The following is a 21,850-nucleotide window of genomic DNA, read 5'->3' as shown; positions in this document are numbered from 1 at the left end:
GGTGGATTCTAGGAGATCTGTTTTGCAGAACTTCCTTTCCAATTTGTACTCTGCCAGAGACAAGAAATCATATTATGGGTGTATGTACCCAAAGTCCTTATCAGTCAAACATTCCCCAGCACCTCACTTTCACCCCCACTGTTGGAAGGCCATGTATCTGCATAAGGAAACAGCAGGAACACATACAGGCACACAACAACTGTTCTTTTTTATGACCTTTTTCTTTGCTCCAAGGTTAATTTCTCTTTGTCCTCAATTTCCTTTTTACCCGTGTCTATTCACTTATATTAGTTTGTATGCTAACACTTAAATATACCACCTTTAAATCTGGGAGACACTAAACACAGCTAACTACAATCCATAGCACCTAAAAAGTAATCTAAGTTTGTGTGCTATTTCTTACTTTTGCCCCGTGGTGATCATGTGATGGGTGGGAGCTTTGAAGTCACGCCAGTATCAACTCTCCTTCTGAATGTGAGCTTAAGTGACTTGCCCAAGAATAGCAGGCAGAGTTGGAATGGGACGGTCCCCATAGACCCACGGACTGTTCTTTTTTCTATGATGCCACACCACCAACCTGCCGACATTAGGTTTTATATCCTCTTTTCATTCTTGTCCAACCCTGGGAGAAAGAGATACTAATGGAAATAAGATGGTCATGACATGAGCCCAGACAGGATATGGGAGGACAAAATGAGGACTGAACAACCCAGCCTGTGCTGCTCAACACACTAGTCACCAGCCTTGTGTGGAATGTTAATGCAAATTAATTACACTTAAATAAAATTAGAAGTTTAGTTCTTTAGGTCTTCACCTTGCAAATGCTCAATAGCCACAAGTGGCTTGTGGCTGTGACATTGGGCATATTGGGATATGGAGCATCGCTCTCATCATGGAAACGTCTATGGCACAGCTCTGCTCGGCCAGATGCTAGGCCATCAGGGTTTAATAGGAATAACTATCATTTATTGAGCCCCAACAGCACACAGGGGCTTCCCTGTTGGCTCATATGGTAAAGAATCCACCTGTAATGCAGGAGACCTGGGCTCGATCCCTGGGTTGGGAAGATCCCCTGGAGAAGGGAATGGCAAACCACTCCGGTATTCTTGCCTGGAGAATCCCTTGGACAGAGGAGCCTGGCAGGCTATAGCCCATAGGGTTGCAAAGAGTCAGACTGCCTAAGCACACACTCAGCACACACAACAGCATACAGACCTTACTGCTGGTGTTTTATGACTATTTTCATTCATCTTCATATAACCTATGAATTAGTATTATTTGCATTTGACAGAGGAAGGAACTGATATTAAAATTTTTAATAATTTGACCTTTAGGTTTACTCGTAAATGGTAGAAACATGAACACAGACTTGTTAATAACAGACTATAATGTGAGCTCTAGTTTCCTGGGAGGAGCCATAAAGACTAAGCACATTTACTAAGCACAGACTATATTCCAGGCACTGTTCTAACAGTTAACACATTCAATTTCACTGAATCCTCTCTAAGGTAGGCATGCTCATTATTCCCATAAAGAAATTAATTTAGAGAGGTTAAGAAACTGTCCTAATGGCAAGCAACTAGTAAATGATGAACAGGGAATTTAAACTCAAGTAGTCTGGGTTGAGAAGCTGGGTGCCAAATCACTATACCATACTGATAAGCAAGTGGCTGCTGCTTCTGTGTCATATAGAAGGCAAGGACCAACCTGCAGCTTACAAGACTAGTCCTGGTTCACAGGGCTGGTGACTCTTTCCAGACGGGCTAGCTGATGAAGCCAGCTGTCATCTGCCTCTGCTCAGGAGGCTTGGCTCCCCTTCTTACTTCTGGCCAGCAAGCTTCTATGCCAAGCTGCCATGGCTAGAAGTCATCACGAAGGTCATGCTCAAGCAAGTCTTGAAAACAATCTTTTGTCCTACTCCTTGGAGGTGTCCTACCTCAGCTCAGTATGGGGTAATTTAAGACCATCTCCTGTTGGCAGTCCTGTTTGACATTTGGTTGGCCCAACTGACATCCTTTCAGTCCTGGCATACTGGCTGAACTCCAGGCATGGTGGTGAATCTGTCTTACCCTTTAAATTAAAGTTCTACCAGACAATCTAGCTGATCCTCAGGGTTCAGGACATCAACCCTGAATACTCATTGGAAGGACTAATGCTGATGCTGAAGCTCCAATACTTTGACCACCTGATTTGAAGAGCCAACTCACTGGAAAAGACCCTGCTGCTAGGAAAGATTGAAGGCAAGAGGAGAAGGGGATGACAGAGAATGAGATGCTTCGATGCACCGCTGACTCCATGGACATGAGTCTGACCAAACTCTGGGAGATGTGAAGGACAGGGAAGCCTGGCGTGCTGCGGTCCATGGGGTCGCAAAGAGTCAGACACGACTTATCGTCTGAACAACAGATGATCCTCATGAGCTTACTCAAGAAGTTGGCTGTGATATTTCTGGTACTGGTATGTAGATTTTTATTTAGTCTGGTCTAGAACCAGGAGTATGTACTTGTACATATGAGTACAAGTACATACTCCATCTACCAGCCTCATCAAGATATCTTGATTGATTTTTGCCTAATTTTCCTATTGCCTTGATACTTTCAGAACATTACCGCTGAGAAGAAAAATTCAATGGAGGGTGTTTCTTTTGTATTTCAGAGGTGAACTTCCTTTGGTTACTAATGGGATTCTCATTGCATGGGTTAGCATTCAATCATGGTCAACTTTTTGACTTCTCACACCCTTAACAGTATCATAACTTGCAAGATGGTCCAAAATCTTTTGGAGGCTGTTTTAAGTAGGGTGGCTTCAGCCACTCAGTCACTCAGCTGTGTCCAACTCTTTGAGACTCCATGCACTGTAGACCGCCAGGCTCCTGTGTCCATGGAATTTCCCAGGCAAGGATATTGGAGTTGGTTGCTATTTCCTACTCCAGAGGATCTTCCCTACCCAGGGATGGAACCCGTATCTCTTGTGTCTCCTGCATTGGCAGGCAGGTTCTTTACCAACAGAGCCACCTGGGAAGCCCCAGTGTGGCTTAGCAGTCACCAGATGCTGTGCTGTGCTTAGTCGCTCAGCTATATCTGACTCTTTGCGACCCCATGGACTGTAGCCTGCCTGCCTGCCAGACTCCTTTGTCCAGGGGGATTCTCCAGGCAAAAATACTGGAGTAGGTTGCCATGCTCTCCTCCAGGGGATCTTCCCAACCCAGGGATCATACCCAGGTCTCCCGCATTACAGGTGGATTCTTTACCATCTATGCCACCAGGGAAGCCCAAGAATACTGGAGTGGGTAGCTGATCCCTTCTCCAGGGGAACTTCCCGACCCAGAAATCAAACTAGGGTCTCTTGCATTGCAGGCAGATTCTTTACCAGCTGAGCAACCAGGGAAGCCCAGTCACCACATAACAGCTCATAAATGGCTTTAACAGAGAATGGCCTGTAGGTTGTGAAGTTGAAAGTGCCTCCCTGAGACCTTGAAACGTAGGTTTCTTAATGTACTTTGGAACAAATAAATTCTCAAGCCAGTCTCACACTGTCAGTGGTGTGAAGTGGCTGTGGGGAATACCAGAATATAAATGGTGGAATCTTCAGGGAATCCCACTGAAATTTTTTAGTCAAGTCAATAACAGATCTTGTGTAAGTCAACTCTTATTATCAAAGACTTTTGTAAAATTGGTGGATACACTGCACTTCCTCTACGTGATATGCCACAAATACCACAGGAAAGTCACTCCCACGTCACGCTGAAGCCCAAACACACGGTTGTCTTTCAAGAGTACAGCTGACCTTATTGTGCAACCACTGGTTTGCAAGCATATTGACATGAATTGTGCTGCAACAGAAAACTGCTGGAAGTTTGAGAGAGCTGTCTTAACATTCTCATAGATTTTTCTTCTCAAAAAGGGTAATGAACTTAGAGTCCTGCTATGTGTTCTTGGCTCTACATAACAAAGATAGGTAAATACAGCTATCTAAGTCACTTCTTCTATTTCTCTTTTTTTCCCCCTAACCTAAGATTAGCCTCCAACACTATACCCTTTGTGCTCTGAGGGTCCTGAGCTATCTCTCTGGCTGCACTGGGTCTTAATTTACTGCATGCAGGATCTAGTTCCCTGACCAGGGATCGAACCCTGGCCCGCTGGCCTGGAAACGGAGTCAACCCTTGGACCACCAGGGAAGTCCCACTTCTTCTGTTTCAACCTAAAATTTTCCCCAGGTGCAGACCCATGATCATAATTCATGACTCCAGCTGCCTGGAGCTGGAATCCAGGGAACAAACTCATATTTTTAACCTAATCTGACATGGATGCTTCAAGAGGTAGAACATTCCTTCTCGTGGGGACACTCAAGCACAGGATGACTGGCTATTGAAGGGTATTGTGAAGGGGGTTTAAGAACTAGAATGGTGGCCACACTAAATTACCGAGACAAACCCAGACAGGTTAAGGTTTAGCATGTTCTCTAATCTGCAAAGTTCTGTATTCACAATGTTCTACTCTTTGAACACATCACACTTTCTTCTTCTTAGGGTCATTGCCCACCTGGTATTTTTTCCCTGGAATGTCAACACATGGCTGTTGACACAAAGTTGACCATTTCTTTTATTGTTAACATGTTGATTTAAATACTTTCTTCTTAGGCCATTTCTAATACCTCTATCTAGGGAGGTAGACTATGTTATTTTTATTTCTGAATCCATTTAATTTTCTACCCAAATGTATGCAGCATGTGGGCCTATCTATAGTTCTTTGTGGGCTGGTTGTCTGTAGACTGTAAGGGGGAATACATTTCTGGTTTATTCATTAATGTTACATCTGTACACAGCATATAACAGGCATTTATATAACTGTCGAATGAATGAATGAATAGTAAAAGCAGATTAAAGTCATTTACAGAATCTAAGCTGCAGAACTTCTGAGCTGGAAGACGTGATCAGAGACAATCTATGCCATTGTTTACCAGTGAAGTATAAATATCCTCAATTTCTTATTTTCCGCAAGCTTGATGCTATGAAAATTCCCAAGCACTCTATAGCTATCTTTGATTGGGTCGCACACTGGAACTTGTGTTCTGTACCATCAGAAATCCAGCAAAAGAAAAAACAAAGTTTTCTGTTTTGCTTGTTTGTTAAACAATATCCTGGGCTTGGATATATTTGGATAGCCCATTAGTTTCTTTACAGATGGTTTGGAATCACCTGATCGTCCTTCAGCGTCTTTCATCTCTCCAGCTAGTCTGAATGCAGTGGGTGTATCCTTGAGGGCTTTCTCTGGTCCCGTGGGTGGACAGTGACCCTGTTGCTCTGACTCGTGGTGTCCACGGCGAACTCTCCAGGTGGGGGCTGGTCACACTAAGTTTAATAGGACCAAAGGCGCCAATGACCAGATGCATTAGGAACAGAGAGGCAGGGAAGCAGGGTCCCGAAAATAGAAAGCACGTCAAAAAATAGATGACGAGTTGATAATGCCTTGAGGCCTTTGTTCAGGAACACTCTGGTACTATAAAGGGAAAGGCAACCGTGCCATATTCTTCTGTGAAGTGCGCGTCGGTTTTTCTTCAAGAGTTCTTCCCAAAGAAGGCCTTGTGGGTTGTGGCTAACTCCGTTTTCCATTTTTATCTAGATTTGTGTTTCAACACAAAATGTTATTCTTTTGCCAAGGATTGCTGTATCATCACATTAACAATAAGATAAACAAACTTGACAAAAATTCACTGAGAACAATAAGCGTTGGTAATTGTATATTCTTGTCCTAGGTATTTCCTTCTTGTTCTCAATTAAAAAGCAGTCCCAGCAGTTGTGTATGCTGTATCATTTGTTCACCTTAAATAAATACTTTTGAATCTAAAAATATAGCAGAAATAAAACTTTCTGAAAAAAATTAAAAAAGCTGAAACTCAGAATCACATCAAAAATGAGAAATGGATTTTTAGGGGATCCGGATGCTTTTCAAGCCGCTGAGGTTTCCTGACAAACCAGCTCTGTTACGGTCCTAGATCCACGTGGATCTCAGCCCTAGACATATAGCTGAATGTGTAGACGCCCAGGAGAATATTTGAGATCTGCTTAGACTTCACAGAACTATGAGTTGACTACACTCATTGGCAGATATTTCAGGAAAGAATAGGATTTGAATTAGCATTCGGTCAGCTCACAACTATGATCTACTAGTGCATTTTAATTCACTCTGCTTGAATTCAACACACGATTCTCAACTGTGACTAGCAGTGCACACATCTGAGAGCCCTACTAGATAGAGGTGGTGCACATGTGTGAATTTGCCACTTTTAGGGGCATGGGCTCAGCCGCACACTTCTCTCTCCAGATCACCGGTGGAAATGACCAGGGAAACTTCAGGAAGAAGCAAAGTGGCCGACCACTTTAGCTTCTGCACCTGATCCATGCAGCAGCTGGGCTCTGAGCCCTTCAGGACAGGGTAACCTGTCTCCTCCCACCCGACCTATGGGCTTTTAAGCAGCCGGCTCTAACATGGAGACAGAAAGCGCTCACACAGCCTCCTTTGCTGTGTTCACACTTCCCTCATGACGTGCTGAAACCAGCGCGTCAGGACAGACACACTCATAATAAGAGCAGAAAGCAGTGATGGTGCTGGCGATTTTATACCTGGGCCAAGTGCCAGAACTGGCTCTGGGGAGGAGGTGCGCCGAGGAATGCCCTGCTCTCAACCCTTTGCAAAAACAAAGGTTAGGGCTACTACTAACTGAGTGCTGCTGGCAGACTCTGGCTTAAGGGTTGGTTTTTTTTTCCCCAGAACCTTTGGAGATGGGACTCAACTAAGATCAACAAGGGGGCTTTTAGACCCCAAACGTGTATACGGACCCAGCAGAGCCAACCAGGTGAAGGGGCAGGACCCCCGTTCCCAGCACCACTTTGGCCCACGGAAGCCCTCTCTTTTCAGTGTTGCTAAATTAGTCATCTATGCAGCCTCTGGACACCTAAAACCGTCTTGAGTTTTTTTACAAAATCCCACAGTATTTCTGTGTCTACAGTTCATAGGGTCACCAAGAGTCAGACAAGACTGAAAAGACAGCATGCACGCACTTCTGAGTCAGGAATTCACGGATGGCTTAAGGGTGTGTTTTGGGTTCAGAGTCTCTCACGAGGTTAAGACATCAGCCTGGGCTGCAGTCACCTAAAGTTCTGACTGGGGTAAGAGGACCCATTCCATCCAAGATGCTCACTCACATCACTTTCCCTGGGCAGGCAGTGCTGGCTGACAACAGAAGGCCTCAGTTCCTTGATATGCGGACCACATCCACACACATAGTTGCCTGAGTGGCCAGCTTTTCCTATGGTGAGTGATACAGGAGACAGCAAAATGGAAGTCACAATGTCTCTTATGTACTGGCCTTGGAAGCCACACACACTTGGTTACACAAGTCACCCTGCTTAACAGGGAGGGGACTACATGAGCACATGAATATCGGGAGGCAGGGGTCCTCGGGGGCCATCCTAGAGGCTGGCTACCACGGCTGCCTAGTGGCTCTACTGCTGCCCATGGGAAATGATCTTCTCTCAAGAGCTATACAAATACCAGAGCTGGGACTTCCTCACAGTCCAGTGGCTAAGATTCTGTGCTCCCAATGCAGAGAGTCCAGGTTCAGTTCCCAGTCAGGGAACTAGATTCCACATGCTGCAATTAAGACTAGGTATAGCCAAAAAAAAAAAAAAAAAACCCACCAAAAAACAAAACAAATACCTGAGCTCTTCACAAGAGCTACACAAATCTGATGCTCATGGAAATGTCCAAGTGTCTTTCCAGAGAAGAGTCAACAGTTCCTGACCTCCTGTCTGCCTCCAGTAGGGGGTTCAGTGACCCACCCCCACCACCGCATCTCTGCTGTGGAGCAGCAAGCACACCTGTGACAAATGCTGACAGTAACCTGGTCACTGACTATCCAGGCACACACCATGGCTTAGATGCAGCGTGAAAGCAAGGCCCACCCCCAGAGAAACTTCTAGATGGAGTATTGCTCTAAAATGAGCCTTTGGGAGCCCCAAAGACTAAACAAGCCTATCTAAGTGTCTGAGTTATACCCGTGAAGCTCTGGGGAGAATGTGCCCTCCCTGGATTTCTGCTCTCTTGCTGGAGGGCAAATAAAGCTTGCTGACTCAGAAGGGAGTAGAGAGGCTCAACGGTAGTAGTTCTGGGGTTCAACTTTGGTGGCTGTCTGCAGAAACTCCAGTGATCTGCAAGATAATCTAACCTAATTTCAACTGTAAACTTAAAAATCAACTGAACAGATAGTACATGCCTTGCTGTTTAGAAACATTATCTCCTTTAATCTTCAGAGGAACCCTTAGGTAGGTATCATGACCACCATTTCATAAAGCTGCAAACTGAAGCTCAGGGAGGTTAAATGACACACCCAACGTCCCAGCTAGGAGACGTGGGCTCAGAATTTTCCAATCTGAGTGTGTCTGACACCAGAGCCCATGTTATACACTCTCTGAGACCTCTCCAGCTGAGAAGAGAGAACGTATATCCAGGAAAGAGGAAGGAGAGGACAGGGGCCCCACACTGCCATGGCCCAGCATCAGGGGCAGGAAGACGGATGGGGGCAGAGAGCTGAAGAGGGGCAAACTGATGGCATCTGCTGTCGGGAGTGACCAGTCTAAGGATGTTCTTCGGCTCATCTCTTGGCCCCCTTCTCCTCAGTCTAGGAGACAGAGATGCCAGATGGGTCTTAGGGGGCAACAAACTGTGCATCTTCCTCTGGCTCCAAGGAGAGTCGGGTTGTTAATAATAAGTTACTCTAGCCTGGCCTCCTGCTAAGTTAAGCATCACTTGAAAAAAAAAATCCTCACATCATTATTGTAAGGTAAGTATTACTGCTGCTTTTAATAGTTGGGGAAATGGAGGACTGGGGAGTTTAGGGACATCCCCAAGGTCAAAAGACCCCAGGTGTCAAGAGTGACATTTCAACCCAGGCGTCTGACTTTAAGGCCATCAAGCACCTTAACACCATGTTCTACTAGACAGAGGTTGGGGGTCGTGGACGACCGCGTGGCCCGTTCAGCGCGGGCTGACAGCGCCAGCCCGCGACCGGGGAGGGGCAGGGTCGCCAGTCCTCCTTAGGGACGCATGCGGATGGCGCCAGCCGGGCTCAGGCAGCCACATGGGAGCCTGCTACTCCGGGGCCCACCGGACCCTGCTGCTTGGGGACTTGGCCCGCAGCGGGTCCTGGCCTTGGCCTTGCCCGAGTCGGAAGGCAGTCCCATGCTCGGCTGGACAGCAACTGGGGTGCTCAAGATAGGTGAGCTAGAGAGTGAGGTAACCAGGCTTAGGCGTGCGCCAAGGACCGGGGCGTGGGGCTCTGAACCCAGATCACCACCCCCCGACCCCCCTCCCCCGGCGATCCCCACTCCTCACCACCCCCCTCCCACCGCCAGTGATCTGTCTGCCCGTCAGGCCGGAGCCCGGGCCGGGCGCGGCCGGGCGGTGGTGGGTGATGCGGGGAAAGGGAGGGGACGCCCTGCTCCTCGGCCGCCGACCCCGGGGGCTTTGTGTATTCGGAACCGGATTCCCCACCTCCCTCCCCCACCTCCCATTCCCGCTTTCTTTTCCCTTAACCCAAGTCCCAGTAGAGTATTCAGCAATTAGCACGTGAGGAGGGGGTGGAAGGCGGCGGCGGGCGGGCGTGGGGGCGGTGAGATTCCCCCGCAACCCACCGCCCCCGCCGGGATGGGTCCCGAGCTCCCGCCTGCGCTGCCTTCGTGCGCCACCTACCGGCTGCTCGCGGCAGCTTCGAGCCAGCCAGCGCGGTTCCTAGGCAGATCTTGATCTCCGTGGACAATAGACAATGGGATTTTTTTTTTTTTAAACAATGATTTATTTTGGGGGGTGGGGATAAGAGGAAAGGAGGGAGGGAGGAAGCAGCCGTGTGTTTGTCATCGCTTTAGAAAAAAAATGTCTGTTCCATCATTGTTTCTGCATATCCATTATATTGAGGACAAAAGAATCCCCTTCTGGAACAACAAAGCCAAGGGAAATGTTTTCTGTGGCTGACATTTAATTGTGTGAGCAAGGTGCTACATTATCACGGGGAGAGACTGTAAGGAGGCCAGAGCACAGCTTAGGTTCAGAAGCCTGATTTTCTGCATTAAGATGTGGGCTTTCTTACAAGAGCCCCGTTTTATATGGCCTCATGTGTCTCCCCTGGTGTCATGCGGGACACACAATTCTGTGTTTCTATATAGTTGCCTAACCCATCACAAGGATTCCTTGTGGGTTGTTTTTGCACTACCTTCAAGGGCCTGTTCTTTTACAGCCAACGGGGATAATCATGCTTCATTTCACAACCTCCCTACACTCCGTTTACCAAAAGGACACCAATTTTAAGGATCTGTTAGGAGCCTTGGAGAACACGTAGACCAACCCCCTCACTGGTACACAGGAAGCGGGCAGAATGCCTTGTCCAAAGTCACGCAAATAATCAGAGATGCAGTCAGGGCCAGAAAGCTTGTATCCTGAGCCCTGGTTTCTAGCATGACCTGCTGTTTAATGTCCTGCTGCCCAACACCCCCTGACTCTCTTACCCTGTACTTTCTGGCTGGACAAACACCCAGGCAGTGAGTTGTGTGCACAAAGATGGGTGGCAACTCAGGCCTGAGCCGGGTGGGCTGAAGTGTAAACTTCTTTGATTGGCGGCAGCCCTTTTATTCCCTTTTCACCCCTTTCAGAACTCTGTAGAACGAAGGAGGGATTGAAGGGTGCAATATGGACATTATCTTCATTCCTTAATTTTGTTATTTTTGCTGTGATAAGTTAATATGTAAAACCTATACAAGTATCCACAATTCATTAGAAGATGCTTTTTCTGAGATGCAAGGCTTAAGCAGCCCTCCATTCCATCTCCAGTGCTAACCCAGATGCTGGGAAAACAGAAGGTGTGTCTTCCATCTTTAGAAATTGTTTTCAGTGATCTCGTGACAAAGATGGTTTACCCTTGGGAACTTGACTAAAATTTCCTTCTTAGGTTCATGAAAAATCCCTGGAGAGATGCAGATAGCTGATCATATTGTAACAGAGACATTTTTCTTCTGCCATTTTGCAAAACACACTACAACAGACGGCGCTCCCCTTTCAACTCTTAACTGTGACATGCTAACTGAGACAGGATTGTCGAATCTCAGGTGAGAAGCTCAGTAAACATCTTTGCACATCCAAAATAAGTCAACCCATCATAGAAGTCTGCTTATTTGAAAGGTTGTTCGATCTGTTTAAAGCAAATAGACTAATCGCACAATCTGTAGACAAACAGACAACAAGCCGAAGAGGTTTCAAAACAAAAGCCCAGAGCATTCTCTAACTCTCTTTTAACTGTGTTCTAAAAGCATAGAGAAGACAAAAACACACTGGGATTGCAAACAGTTCTTAAACCTTTCTGCTGAGTTGTGGCACTTGAAGCACTATGGTTTATACTGAGGCTGTGTGGCATGTTAACAGGGAGTTTAGATTTTCTACATCTCTTAGTTATTATGTTTTTTTTTTTTTTCGTACCCAGTAGTGATTCATCCTGTCTCTACAGAAAGACCCCCAGTTCAATGATATTTTGTTATGCCAACCACCCACCTACAAACACCTTGCCTCAAGGATGTTGTGAGAATCAAATGTGATCAAATGAGATGATGTAGGTAAAAGTGCTTTTAAAAGCCTAAAGCACTCTTCCGATGTGAGGACTTATTCCCATGTGTTTGAGGTTTTGAAAGTATCGAAATCATTCATTGGCGCTGTACCATAGCTCTTCTGTAAAGTTGTGACTGGCCCATTTTTCAGATGGGAGCTTAAGGTTACACATCAGGGGCAAGGTTTAATGTAAATTTTAGAATATGCAAATCTGACCTTAAAGAATTCCCTCACATCATGTTGGTATCTGGTAAATGCTAGAATACTGGTTACTCACTGCTTCCCTAATATCCTTATTTGGTTGCATACAAATAAAAATGATTATTTTCAGATTTAGGTTTTCTCAAATTGTGGTGTGAGCAGTTATTTTTGCTTTTGCTTTAGTCACCGTTCTCTGTAGTAGAGAGTGTATTTAGAGTTGTAAAATCTGCTTTTTTTCATTTGCAGCTTAAATTTAGATGTGGAATACAGCAACTGAAGTACTCTCTTGGTCAGATATAGGAGTTGTCATAATTCAATCCGGTATCTCTGGCGCGTGGCCCTCATTTGTACACACGGGCAAGGACTCCACATCACCAACTTCACAAGTACGTGCTTCACAAGACTACCTACACAGCATGCCTGTCCACATAGCATTTCTCTTTGGGACATCTCAAGTGACTGGCAGATATTCTTTTTAAAGAATATCTTTTGACTTTTGGCTGTGTTTAGGTATCAGTTGTAGCATGCGGGCTTCTCCCTAGTTGTGGTGTGGGCTCAGTAGTTGCTGAGCCTGGGCTGAGTTACCCTGCAGCATGTGGGATCTTAGTTCCCCAACCAGGCAGCAAACCTGCATCCCCTGCATTGGAAGGCAGATTCTTAACCACTGGACCACAAGGAAGTCCTGACCGGCAGATGTTCTAGAACTGTTTCCCTCACGAGCTGTATTGGAGTGATATGGATCCACTGAGATGAGACCCAGTTTGTGGAAAATTAAACCTCACCCCCATTGGTTGACAGGCCCATGAGGTGCAGAGGTCTGTACTAGGTCCTCAGGAAGAAATGAGTGATGTTATCAAAGAAAGAACAAAATCTCGGAACCCCAATTTCCCCAGTAGTTGTTGTTCTATCTTACTAAGACCAAAACTGCTCTCAAGTTTCCCCAGAGGTCAATGCCCGAAGTTACTTCCTGCCCAGGAGGTTGGCTACTAGCTCCGCGGAGTTTTGAACCCATTACCTGCTTTAACCCCGGGTCTTTATACAGCCTGCCTCCTGAACCTGACTCAGCAAACCCAGCTGTGATTAACTTCCTGTGACTGGACCTTCAGATGTGAATGCTGACAAAGTCCCTTCCAGTCTAGACTGGTCAGCTGCAAGAACATTTCCCAAGTGGTTTCAGTTAAACCACGTTACACCGTCTAGTCCCTTTCTGTCTTAGAAAACTTCTCATGGTTCCCTGGGGCCGAGTTGGGGGCTCTGACATCTTGGAAGCTTCTGTTGATGGAGCTTTGTAGTTATGAGGCAGGTAGATGAGTGTCAGCTGATTCTCTTTGTGTTTCCTTGACTGTCTTGTCCATTCAGGTTCCAGATTTTTCGGTGGATCAGAATCTGACACCAAATCCTGATGTAACATGGAACAGTGTAATGGCCACCAAAACTGTGAAGAGCAGGTGGCTGGACCAGGAGGTAAAGAGGATGCAGGTAGGTGTGGCGCCTTGGGTGACGGTGGATGCTCTCAATGCCTGTAGCCACCTGCTCCATATCTACCTCAGACTGGGGCTTGGTCAGTATGGCGTCTCTCTGCCCACCCCCCATCTCTGCCATCTGTACTGTGGACTTCTGTCCCCATAAATTCCTGCAGTGCAGGGAATGCCCAGTGGAAATGCAAAAATAATCATGTCATCCTTCACATGTTTATGGTATTTTGGCAATGTTTCTAATAGCCACTAAGGGACAAGAGTTTATCTTTCTATCTTACATCTCATAAATCTTTTCCTTTTTTTTTTTTTCATCACCAGCGTAAATTGTGCTTAGTCCAATAACAAGGTTAAAATTATAGTGCTCTTCATCATTACGGAGATGCTGTTGCCTCTGATCGGAACGATGCCTACATCGGAAGCTTACCAAATTTATTTTTTTCCCCTTTGCCTGCATCAGGGGGTCGTCTGGAAGACAAGCAAAGGCATTGTTCAAGGCCTCTGAGTGTAAACATTTACAGGAGAGTGCTGAAGCCGGGGACAGCCAGTTAATCTGTGCCTCTGCGCTTCCTCTGAGTTTGTTTTTCAGACAGGTAAAGGGAGAGCTGTCTGAGGTCTCTTGCAGTGTTGAGGAACCCAGGTTGTGTAAATACAGACAAGTTATTTGTCTGTGCCTCGGTCTCCTCATCTGGGTGTCATGACAGGGCCCCGTCCGTTCCCTGGGAGGGTTCAGAGCCACAGAAAGTGCAAAGCACTTAGTACAGCACCTCACACATCATGTTGCTGTTAGTCACCCAGTCGTGTCCATCTCTTTTGTGATCCTGTGGACTTTGGTCAGCTGGCTCCTCTGTCCATGGGATTTCCCAGGCAAGAATACTGCAGTGGGTTGCCATTTCCTTCTCCAGGGGATCTTCCCAACCCAGGGATTGAGCCTGAGTCTCCTGCTTGGCAGGGGGATTCTTTGCCACTGAGCCACCAAGAAAGCCCTCCTAGTTCATAATAAGCACTCAGTATCTGCTTGCATTATCACCCTTCCTATTTCCATCCTCTTTCCAACCGAGAGCCTTCTGCCCTGGCAGGTCCCTGGAGCTGCTGGAAGAATCACATACCCCTGGCTGTGGTGCTGGGACTCCCCATATCAACCTCTGCTCCATGGGCAGCACACAAGCCCAGGCAGAAGCGGTGGCAAGCTGAGAGGGGTCCTGGGATAGCACCGCCTCTCCTTCCGACTGCTGCTGCCCCTCTCGCAGCTGTCACCTGGCCCTCCGCTGCCGCTGGGGGGCTCTCGTCCAGGCAGCCTGCAGGAGATGCCTTTTCTCTGCCCTCTGGGGTAATTTCCTCATCTGGGCCTTCCGTGGCTTCTCTCCTTCTGCCCGCACAGCTCTGGAAGGCCCCAGATGTGGAAATTACCCCCCTTTTCTGGCTGTGATGTTTATTAAGTTCTCTCCAGTGTTTACTCAGATCTGCGGTCTCATCTTCTCACTTTTTCCAGAAGTGCACCCTCACTGACCGCTTTCTGTGGTCTCCTGTGCCCCTTCTTGAGGCCATCATTTGGAAACCTTCTGTTTCCAGACGGCTCCACCTGCATCGCCATCAAACCTCTCGTTTTTGATTGAGGGTTAGGTTAGGACATTGTCTGCCTCTCGCTGGATAAGACAGTCCTTATGATCAGACTGTCCTTCCCGGAGGTGTTGGCCTTTCTCTCTGGAATAGCAGGCCAGTGCCACGCACACTTCTCTGTCATTTACTCTCATTATTTCAAGTTCCTTATTTACCAGCTGGGTCAGACACTCATTCATTGTAGAAGCGGAAGATCCCCTTTTGATGGTTTGTGAGTTGGAGCACTGCTCTCCCTCAGGGGATTCAGGGTCTGCTTTCTCTTCTCTTTCTGAGCTGTTAAGTAAGCCCCAAGAATAGCTTGCACTTTCCTCTCTCAGGAAGCAAACACAGTGTGGAAACTGGAGTTCAGGTTCAGTGTTTTTGAAATGACGGCACATCATAAGGACTGATCATTTCCTCCTAATCATAATTCTTGTATCTATCTGTCTATCTATCTATCTATCTATCTGTCTGTCTGTCTGTCTGTCTGTCTATCTATCTAACATTGTCTATGGTTTTTTTGTTAGTTATTTCCTTATATTGGACCCAGCGTACTTTCACTGAACAGCAGATATGATCAGATATGACTGATCACTGATACAATGGCCTGGTTTTTGTCAGACTCTGTTTGCTCTCAACAAGTAGAACTGGTAGCAGCTCACATTGGAATGCAATAGAGAAATGCTTGGAAAGGCACACAGACAGGATTATTACTAAAGCTGATAAAAGTCAATGGAAAAATGCATTGGCAGAGCATTTTCATCTCTGGAAACATCTTCAGCTGTGAAAGGTTGACCAGTGATCAGTACTTATCCGGTGGGAGCTCCCTGGTGGTCCAGTTAGCTAAGACTCCACACTCCCAGTGCTGGAGGCCTGGGTTCCATCCCTGGTCACAGCTAAGACCTGGCACAGCCAAATAATAAATATTTTGAAAAAAGAAAACAAAACGTATCCAGTGACAAAGCCTGCTCATTTGTTTCCCTCTCCTTTGCAGCCCCATCTCCCATTGATCACTGAGTTCCATTATCCTTTCTTACTTCACAATGTCTCTTGAAATCTTTTTTTTTTTCATTCCCCTTATACTCTCATCTTGGCTAAAGTCATCTGACCATGTGTCTGGCCCATTGCAATAGCGTTCTAACTGGTCTATTCTACTTCACATCTTTTCTCTTTAAACATCATCTTCAAGCTGCCATCTAATGAATCTTGTTAAAATACTACTTTCTCCAAAGTGCATGATCACGTCCCTCCTCCAATTTACCTACAGGAAAATGTCTAAAATTCTGATGAAATGGCTTCAGAAACCCTCCCCACCCCCACCCCCCACAAAGCCACTCTCCAACTTACTCATCTATTTCCTATCTTTATTAAACATCCAGCCATATCAAATAATTTTACCCCTTCTCATCCAATATATGCTCATGTCATTCCAGTTACTGTATACACCCTTCCCTTTTTCTTCCTGCCTTTCCAAATCTTCTCTCATTTGTAAAGATTGGGCTCAAAAGCAGTCCCAGGTTGAAATGATTGCTCTCCTCAGAACCCTCTGGGATGTTATCATTTGTATGATTAATTTCCCATACTCAACAAACACTGTCTCATGACCTTTCTTCTTGTGTTTTGAGTCGCTCCCTAACATTCAAATGCTCACCTCTTCTCTTGTGTCCTGCATTGTGAGTTCCTTACAGATTGTTGATTCATATTCTAAGTTTCTTCTGAAGTATCTTGCCCAGCCCTTGCACTAAGTAGTCATTGAAGAACACTGGATTGAATTAGCAGATGGAAAAGCAACTGAAAAAGAAAACAAACCAGTTGAGCCATTTTCATCCCCAACACGGAATGACAGGTCCAGAGTTTTGTTCCTGGGTATGTTAAATTCGGGGCAGGCGGGGCGGTGGCGGATGATAGAGAATGTGTTTTTCATAGTGTTACATATCTAGGAAGGATCTTATGTGGCCATCTTTTCCAATTTCCTAGCTCTAGGGTGTCTAAAACAAAATGAGATCAGTCACATGCTTAAAGAACTCAGAAACAAAATTCCCTGGATCTTTTGGATAACTGAGTTTGAGCTGCATCAACTTTTCCCATGAAACTCTTGACTGTTCTGTCACTGGTCACTCTAGGCCAGTGTACTGAAATTTTAACTTACCTTGACAACTCCTACAGTGTGGTGTTTTTTGTTTTCTACTTTTAGGCTGTGTCCTGCAGCATGTGGGATCCTAGTTTGCCAACAAGGCATCAAGGCCGCACCCATGGCATCGGAAGCTGGGAGTCTTAACCACAGACTTAGCCACCGGAAGTCTAGTCTCTGCATGTTTCAAATGTAAGTTCCCAGGCTCACCCCAAGGGCTTACATTCAGTCATTCTGGGCTGTGGACACATGAATTGAACTATACATACAATGTATATCTGCAGACATGTACGTTTATCACAGGTAATGCTGATACAAGTGGTCTGGAGTACTCACTGTGAGTGTGAAAACTACTCTGATATAGTATTTTTAAAAATTCTAATTCACGCATAGAGATTCTAGGACCATTCTGTGAATATTAACAAACAGCTGATTAATAATTCTTCTTAGTAATCATGTGTCCTTACATGAGCATTTTTCAGTTCAGTTCAGTTGCTCAGTCGTGGCCGACTCTTTGCGACCCCATGGACTTCAGCACGCCAGGCCTCCCTGTCTATCACCAACTCCTGGAGTTGACTCAAATTCATGTCCATTGAGTTGGTGATGCCATCCAACCATCTCATCCTCTGTCGTCCCCTTCTCCTTCCGCCTTCAATCTTTCCCAGCATCAGGGTCTTTTCAAATGAGTCAGTTCTTCACATCAGGTGGCCAAAGTATTGGAGTTTCAGCTCCAGCATCAGTCCTTCCAATGAATGTTCAGGACTGATTTCCCTCAGGATGGACTGGTTGGATCTCCTTGCAGTCCAAAGGACTCTCAAGAGTCTTCTCCAACACCACAGTTCAAAAGCATCAATTCTTCAGTGCTCAGTTTTCTTTATAGTCCAACTCTCACATCCATACATGACTATTGGAAAAGCCATAGCCTTGACTAGATGGACCTTTGTTGGCAAAGTAATGTCTCTGCTTTTTAATTGCTATCTAGGTTGGTCATAACTTTCTTCCAAAGAGCAAGCGTTTTTTAATTTCATGGCTGCAGTCACCATCTGCAGTGATTTTGGAGCCCCAAGAAATAAAGTCTGTCACTATTTCCACATCTAGTTGCCATGAAGTGATGGGACCGGATGCCATGATCTTAGTTTTCTGAATGTTGAGTTTTAAGCCAACTTTTTCACTCTCCTCTTTCACTTTCATCAAGAGGGTCTTTAGTTCTTCTCTTTCTGCCATAAGGTTGGTGTCATCTGCATATCTAGGTTATTGATATTTCTTCTGGCAATCTTGATTCCAGCTTGTGCTTCATCCAGTCCAGCATTTCTCATGATGTACTCTGCATATAAGTTAAATAAGCCAGGTGACAATATACAGCCTTGATGTACTCCGTTCCTGATTTGGAACCAGTCTGTTTTTCCAAGTCCAGTTCTAACTGTCTTAACCCATCCTTATTAACCCATCTTTATTTTTAACCCATCTTTATTAAGCTCTAAGGAACATTTGGTCTTCCACACATCTTTATTGAGCACCAATGTGCCAGGCATCAGTGTTATGAAGATGAATGAATTAACTATTAAGGTAGATAGATCCTTAGCCTTAGGAACCTCATAGCAGAAAGGAAAATGAAAAACTATGATGATGATGGTGTTGACCTATCACCTTTCATCCAAAGTCTGTAGACATTACATAAGTTTGTGGCAGTCCAGCGGGGCAGGGACTTGGGGTCCGTGGCTCATGACTCTAGGTAGAAAGTGGGTATAATATGTCCCCTTATTCTGCCTCCTAACTTTGTGCCTCTAGAGATAATGGAAAGAAAATGCATCACCCCACCACTCCAACAGCTTTGCAGAAGAGAGGAGCATAGTCACTCAGTCACTCAATCATGCCTTATCAAACATTTGGAATGACTAGGGCTCAGCAAGCAGAGTAGGAAATGGCAACCTACTCCAGTATTCTTGCCTGAAAAATTCCATGGACAGAGCAGCCTGGTGGGCTGCAGTCCATGAGGTCACAAAGAGTCAGACACGACTGAGTAACTGAGCATACAAATACAAAGGACTCTGTCAGGCATTTGAAGAGAACAATGTTCCCCCTCCTCCCTGCCTTAGACTTTCCATAACAGTGTTACAGTCCTTCCCCATTCATCTGGGTCTTTTTTATTTCACTGCAACCTATGCTAAAGGCTGAGTACCCTCTTCATGCATGAAATAAATATTTAATAGTTAGTGAGTACTCCAATGTGCAAGGCACTTGCTAAATGATGTGATGAATATAAAGATCAATCAGGTACAGGTGCTACTCTTAAGGAGCTTACATCTAGTACAGAGATACATCACATACATAAATACCTTGTCACAAAGTCAAATATAAGCAAATATACTGTAGTGTGACTTCCAGCCAGGTTTGGGGTCCAGACGGCTGGAAGTAACGGGAGGGATGAGGAGTGAGAGGGCTGTGCCTTTGGGAGGCACGTCCAGGTTTGGCGCACATTCAGGTTCAGCTGTGTCAAGGTGCAGACGTTGAGGGACATTCTGGTGAAAATGGCCTGTAAGCAGTTAGAAAATGTGTGACCAGAGCTTGTAAGAGGTAAAGAGAAGAGACACCAAAGGCGTATGAAGCTACAAGACTAGGTTTTATTGCCAAAAGATCTAGCTGGCAGGAAAAGGGAAATTGACACCCAAGGGAGATGACTCGAACATACAAGATTTTCTTCTTTGGCAGGACTGTAATCTCTGGGAGATGGTACTTGTAAAGTCTGAAAGGTGTTAAAATATTTTATTTACTAATATAACTAATAAAATACATTTTATTTATTCCCTTTGCTCATCTAAGGAGATGAGTTTAAATGTTTTCCATGTAGCCTGACCAATGTCTCTGCTAGACTTGAGAGAGAGGGGGTTTTTAGAATCAGATGACTTCCTCTGTGTTTGTTTTATTCAGGAGGAAGTGGAAGAAGGAGAGACAGAAGAAAAGAAAGAAGAGAGAACAGAATCTCTTTCTCGTGGCACCTGTATTTGTCGACACTGAGGAGAATACATATTCTGATTGTGACTTGATTGGGATGATATGGTATTTTTAGAAGGCTGGGTTTATTGCTAGGGTCTCAAATGGTTTAATGTTGAAAACTCCCCTCTCTTTGGCCTTTTGGGTTAAATACATAATCTCCAAAACTGCCCTACAGTCCTCATATGTTTTGCTTTCTCTCTCCTTATCTTCTTTTTGGTAATATTTTATTTATTTATTTGGCTGTGCCAGATTTTAGCACCAGAGATCGAACCCAGGCCCCCTGCATTGGGAGTGCTGAATCTCAGCCACTGGGTAACCAGGAAAGTCCCTCCTTATTATATCTTCCTCTCTCCTTGTTCTGATAGAGAATGTTGGGTTCAATGATTTGGGCTGTTTGCATAGAAGTGGACAATGGCAGGAAGAAGAAATAGCCATAAGAGAATAAAATCAAAATGTTGATTTGAAAATCCCCTTGGAGTAACTATTAGAGGCATGCGCAAGTTAAAATCATGGGCATCATCCTGTTCCAGTGTGTGTGTGTCTCTTGAAAATATCACATATAGCTGGATGCTGTCCTTGGGGCAGTCCTTGTGGAGATTCTTGCCAGGGTGATTACAGTTGACCCTTGAACATGGGGGTTAGGGGTGCTGATCCCTGCACCATCGAAAATCCCTGTATAGCTTTTTACTCCCCCCAAATGTAACTAATAATAGCCTACAGTTGACTGGTGGCCTTACTGATAACATAAATAGTTGAGTGACACGTTTTGTGTTTATGTATTATATACTGTATTCTTACAGTAAAATAAGCTAGAAAAAGGAAAATGTAATTAAGAAAATCATAAGAAAGAAAATACATTTATAGTATATATTCTATATATCTATGTGTATCTATCTAATCCACATATACATGGACCCACACAGTTCAAACTTGTGTTGTTCAAAGGTCAAGTGAAATAGATGTTCAAAGACCTAGTGACATGTTTACTTGTGTATGCATGCTCAGTTGCTTCAGTTGTGTCCAACTCTACAACCCCATGGACGACAGCCCGCCAGGCTCTCCGTCCAGGGGGCTTCTCCAGGCCAGAATACTGGAGCCCTCCTCCAGGGCATCTTCCCGACCCAGGGAAGGAACCCTTGTCTCTTGCGTCTCCTGTATTGGCAGGCGGGTTCTTTACCACTAACTCCACCTGGGAAGCCCACTTATATTTACTTACTTGACACCAAGTTCCATGGAGAAAGATGACACCTGGTCTTCCACAACTTAATTTTGGACCATCAGTGTTGCAGGGCCTACAGGCCACCTGCACAGGAGGCCAGTGAGAACGTGCTAATGCAGAAGCGGTGGAGGGGGGCAGGCTCCCGCTAGTGGGGAGCAGGCCCCCGGCCTCCTAGAGCTGCTTTCAGAAGCTCTCGCTGAGCTGCCCTGGGTGAGAGGTGAGCTAATTGCCCCTGAAACACCCCATTTGGGAAGCCGCCTTTGTTTGAGTGCCTTTGGGAGTGAGAGCAGGTTATCACTGCCATATGCAGTGGTCTGACAGAGCAAACAGAAGAGCTCCGTGAGGTGAGGAGCGGTAAGGAGAAAATTAGCGAGGCTCAAAGGGGATCATAGAGAAAGAAGAGGGAAGGCAGGAAATTACGCCTCTTTCACTTGGGCTGGTTTATTAGATTGTCAGAGTGGATGAAATAGGTCATGACCCAGGGCTGAAAAGCAAGATCAGACGGGGGTCCAAGGGGTGAGCGAGGGACTGAGGCACTCCCAGGGGCCAGCTGAGACGCTGCTACTGGAGGCTCAGGCTTAGA

General features: G+C 45.6%; 1 long non-coding RNA gene across 1 annotated transcript in view; it reads right to left on the bottom strand.

Moving 5' to 3' along the window:
* Window positions 1-593: 593 nt before the first annotated feature.
* Window positions 594-21,850, bottom strand: part of LOC122452392 — a 123,719-nt gene continuing 102,462 nt past the window's right edge. Inside the window, exon 3 of the long non-coding RNA XR_006272675.1 lies at window positions 594-622. This is a non-coding gene — a long non-coding RNA (uncharacterized LOC122452392). The remainder of the gene's footprint in view (window positions 623-21,850) is intronic.

The sequence above is a fragment of the Cervus canadensis genome, chromosome 1 (assembly GCF_019320065.1).
Source record: "Cervus canadensis isolate Bull #8, Minnesota chromosome 1, ASM1932006v1, whole genome shotgun sequence".
Lineage (NCBI taxonomy): Eukaryota > Metazoa > Chordata > Mammalia > Artiodactyla > Cervidae > Cervus > Cervus canadensis.
This window is presented reverse-complemented; position numbering and strand designations above follow the sequence as displayed.